Source organism: Gavialis gangeticus, unplaced genomic scaffold (assembly GCF_001723915.1).
Source record: "Gavialis gangeticus isolate Ggan-Ray unplaced genomic scaffold, GavGan_comp1, whole genome shotgun sequence".
Classification (NCBI taxonomy): domain Eukaryota; kingdom Metazoa; phylum Chordata; order Crocodylia; family Gavialidae; genus Gavialis; species Gavialis gangeticus.
In genome coordinates, this window is record NW_017728997.1 from 46203820 (window position 1) to 46208110 (window position 4291).

Consider the following 4291-nt stretch of genomic DNA (forward strand, 5'->3'; position numbering starts at 1 on the left):
TTTTTTGAAGTCAAGATATATGACATCAATCTCTTCTCCCTTGTCCAGGTGATAGGTCACCTGGTCGTAGAAGGAAATAAGATTGGTCAAGCAAGACCTACCCGCAACAAACCCATGCTGGCTATCCCTCAGGATGTTGCCATCAGCCAGTCCATTAAGAATGGCCTCTTTGATAATCTTTTCCAAGACCTTCCCCAGGACAGAGGTCAGGCTGCTGGGCCTATAGTTAGCCGCATCCACTTTCCTCCCTTTCTTGAAGATCGGCACCACACTGGCTTTCTTCCAATCTTCAGGCACTTCATCAGAGTGCCAGGGGCTGAGCTGTGATTCTAGCCAGCTCCTAAAGTACCCTGGGGTGCAGATTGTCAGGGCCAGCTGACTTTAAGGTGTCCAGCCTCTCAAGGTGTTCCTTCATGAGGTCAGCATTGATGGAGGCCAAGGACTCTCCCTCACTCGGGCCTCCCTGTCCTGTGATGGGCAGAGGTGTTCCATGGGACTGGTGAAAGAGCGATGCAAAGTACCCATTTAGTAGGTTGGCTTTTTCCTGGGCGTCGGTCATCATTTGTCCCATCTGGTTTAGCAGGGGGCCAGTGTTGCCCTTGCTTTTCCTCCAGCTCCCCACATATCTAAAAAAAGGACTTTTTATTATCTTTGATCCTAGTAGCCAGTTGGAGTTCCATCACAGCCTTTGTAGGTCTTTCTTTTTAGATGCAGGAGGTCCACTAGTTCTTCGCTGAGCCAAGGGGGCTGCTGTGCCCTTTTGCTGCTATTCCTCCGAGACAGAATAGCCTTAGCTTGTGCATCTAGGATCGCGCCCTTGAGTAGCAAGCACTCTTCCTGAACCCCCCTCCCCTTGGGGTCATGGTGCCTTAGGGCCTCACTGACAAGCCTCCAATTTGTCCACATCTGTAGTGGGGGGCCCAAAATTGGACAGAGTTAATGGCATGCTGGACTGCTTTAGTTGGAGTGTTGCCAGGAGATTGAGGGAAGTCATTCTTGCTTTCTGTTTGGCTCTGGTGAGGCCACATCTGGAGTACTTTGTCCAATTTTGGGCCCCCCACTACAGATCTGGACAAATTGGAGTGTCCATTGGAGGGCAATGAAAATGGTTAGGGGTCTGGGACACAAAACTTATGAGGCGAGGCTGTGGGACCTGGGCTTATTTAGTTTGGAGAAGAGAAAACTGAGAGGTGATTTGATAACAGCCTTTAACGACCTGAAGGAATGTTCTAAAGGGGATGAAGCTACACTGCTCTTGGTGGTGGCATATGCAGTGTTGCCAACTCTCATGATTTTTGATGCTGTTCTTAAAGTGTATGCTTTGGGAATGTGAAAAACTTAGCTCTTTCGTGTGTGTGTGTGTATGTGTGTGTGTGTGTGTACACGCACACATATATAAGAACTACGTTTTTCACATTCCTGAAGTGTAGACTTTCAGAGCAACACCAAAAATCATGAGAGTTGGCAATACTGCATATGGTAGTACAAGGAGCAATGGTCTCAAGTTGCAGCAGGGAAATTTAGGTTAGACAGCAGGAAAATGTTTCTCATGAGGAGGGTAGTAAACCAGTGTGACATGTTTCCCAGAGAGGCTGTAGAGTCTTCAGTCTTGGAGGTAGAAGATAGTTCAGGAGGATGTGGGCAAGGATTTTTCCTTCTGTGGAACAGGAAGCAATACCTTGATAGTTCCTACACAAAAGTTTTCTTTCTTGAAGGTAATCATGATGCTGACATTCTTCTAGTCCCTAGGATGAGACAACAATATATAGGGCAGAAAGCAGAGCACAGCAGATCAGGCAGAAGAATGGGATTGGAGCCGTGCTTAGTGAGAGTACACAGATGATTTGTGGCAGGCCTGCCAAAAGTTGACCTCCATGGACTTAAGATGTATACTGGTGGTGCTCACAATTTTGCCCTGCGGGCCAGGTGATTGCTACAGGTCTGGACTGAGGGCCAGATTTGGGTCCTGAGCTGCCCCTGGGTGCTGGGTTTGGGCCCTGGAGCCCTGTGTGCCACTTCTGCCTAATCCCTACCCAGTTGGGATCAGGCTCCAGCTTCAGGGGCCCTGCAGCACCCGTGCATGGCTGGATCTTAGCCCTGTGCTGCCTCTGCCCAGTGGGCATTGGTTTAATGTTTGGGACGTGCTTTAGAGTGGAAGGCAAAGCCCTGATAGGTTAGCCCAGGGGCGGTCAACTTCTGGCCAGTGGGCCAAATGCAGCCCGCGGAGTTATAGGAATCTGGCCCATGGGCTCTCCACACATGGGTAAATTTGGTAGCAGGGGAGCGGTGGTAACAAATATGGCCACCCTCCCCTGCTGCCAAATTCCCAAACCTTGAACCCTGTGTGACAGGTTGGGACCAGGTCATGCCACCTCCTCCCACCCTCCCACCCCTACGGCTGGATGGAACGGTACTATGCCCCCTTTCCCCCATGGGGCTGGGTTGGGGTGGCTCAAGCTTCCTTTCCTCCCACCCCGGCAGGGTTGGGTCAGACCCACTTCCCCTACAGGGCTGGATTGTGGCTGGAGCATGTCTCCCTTCCCCCTGAAGGAGTGGATTGGGGCTGAGCCACACCCATTTCCCCTGTGGGGCTGGGCCACCCACCTCCTCTCCTCCACAGGGCCAGGTTAGAGCCAAGATGACCCCTGCCTCCCTCTGTACAGTCAGATCCATGCTGGATTGGGACCATCAGCCTGATATGGCCTGAGGACAGCCTGGGCACTGCCCATTTGGCCTGCCAGTTAATATGACATGCAAGGTATATGGCAACTGTAAAGGGAATAGTGAGGTTGCAGTAGAGACCCTTCATTGGGGTCCCACAAGTGAACTGCTGCCACATTGGGGGCACCACAAAATTGGAGAGTACAGGGTGGGCTAGCACCCACGAATGGGCTTATTAGTGTGCCATTTTGGTGATCCCATGTTTGGACTGTTGGGTAGCAGGCAGTAGTGCTGTGTGTTGACTGTTTATGAAGTATACTGGGGAGAGACCTGGTTGCCTGATACGCAGGGCACGTTGGGGAGGGACCAAGTTGCCTGGTGTTCTGCCTCTTCTTTATGGTGGCCCTTTATGTATTTTGAAGGCAGCTATTGTTTCCCCCTTAATTGCTTCTTCTCCAAGCTAAACATGCCTAGTTTTCTCAATTTTTTTCCTCTTAATAGCTTGTCTTCTGACCCGTTTATCAGTGCCTAAACAGCACTGAGGAGAATGGCACTATCATCTCGTGTGTCTTATTCCTAATATGCCTGTTGAAGAGGCCCAAAACTGCATTTGATTTCTTTTAAAGGACTGCATCACGTTCCTGACTTGTGTTGAGCTTGATCCATCAAAAGGCCAAAATCCTTCTTGGCAATGCTACCTCCCAGCCAACTATCTCCCATTTTTGGGCTTTTGATTATTCTTCCCTAGGTATAACTCCTGACATTCTTCTACGTTGAAAATGCCATTATTTCTTTGCAGTCTGTCAAGATCCTTCTGAATTCTACTCCTAGCTTCCAGTGTATTCGCAGTCTTTCCCAGTTCCATGTTATCTAGGATTTGCTTAGACACCTCTGTAATCTGGTATCCAAATCATTAATAAGCATGTTAAATAGCCCCAGACCCAGGAAAGACCCCTGTGGAACCTCATTTGAAACCTTCTGTTATTCTGGCTTTGATCCATGTATAATTACCCTTTGTTTGCAATTATTACCTTTGACTGCCAGCTGGGTTCTTGAGCTCCCAGTTGTGCACCATGGTGGCTTCACGCTCAGAGCGCTTTTCTGGGAAGTAAGAAATGCAAGTTCAGACTTGCTCATGGGGGCTAAAATCTGGATGTACCTTAATGATTAGGTTATTAAGTTAAAAGATAAGGGGAACTTTCTTCTCTCTAGTGGATATGCGTGTATCTTTCCAGTGGATATGCGTGTATCCCCTGCCCCAAGTGGAAATAGAACCCAAACAGCATGAGTGCCAAAACTGCACTTGTACAACTATGGAAGTGAAATAGGATTTAGTCCTTTATATTCCAAGAGCTGTTAACAAATATTTCACTCAAATTTATTTTTCCCCATCTACTTTCCTCACAGATAAAAACTACAAACTGTGCACATCTACACATTCATTAATGCACCATAATTACGGCCTATTAAGTGTAGTACCTGTGATGACAGGTACTAACTTAATGCGCCATAATCAGTTCTACTGCTCATTAGTGCAGATGAACTTTTTTAAGTGATGCTGTTGCACATTAGATTAAATCTACTGTGCATTAGCATGGGCTTTGCCCACTGCGGTAATGCGCAGTGGAAT